At 37.4% G+C, this 326-nt stretch overlaps 1 pseudogene; it reads left to right on the top strand.

Moving 5' to 3' along the window:
* LOC107673060 (protein polyglycylase TTLL10-like) overlaps nt 1-326 on the top strand; it is a 10,242-nt pseudogene that overhangs the window by 6,635 nt on the left and 3,281 nt on the right.

The raw sequence follows: 326 nt of genomic DNA, 5'->3' as shown, positions 1-326 counted from the left end.
CGCTTTCTGAGTGAAAACCAACATGTGTGTGTGTGTGTGTGTGTGTGTGTGTGTGTGTGAACCTACTTAACCATATTTTGGGGACAAATTTGTACCCAAAAGTGAGCTAAACCTTACAAAATCTCCAAAAACCTCCCTTTGGGGATGTCCTCATTTGTAAAACTGGCATAGAAATAAAGTAAACAAAGTTTTTTTTTAATTGTAAAAATGCAGAACGTTTTCTTTAAGGGGTAGGTTTAGGTGTAGGGTTGGTGTAGGGTGATAGAAAATACAGTTTGTACAGTATAAAAACCATTACGCCTATGGAATGTCCCCATTTAGATAGC

This window comes from Sinocyclocheilus anshuiensis, unplaced genomic scaffold, assembly GCF_001515605.1.
Source record: "Sinocyclocheilus anshuiensis isolate Anshui unplaced genomic scaffold, SAMN03320099.WGS_v1.1 scaffold364, whole genome shotgun sequence".
In the NCBI taxonomy this organism is placed as follows: Eukaryota; Metazoa; Chordata; class Actinopteri; order Cypriniformes; family Cyprinidae; genus Sinocyclocheilus; species Sinocyclocheilus anshuiensis.
Note: the sequence above shows the minus strand (reverse complement) of the source record. Positions and strands in the feature narration are given on the sequence as shown.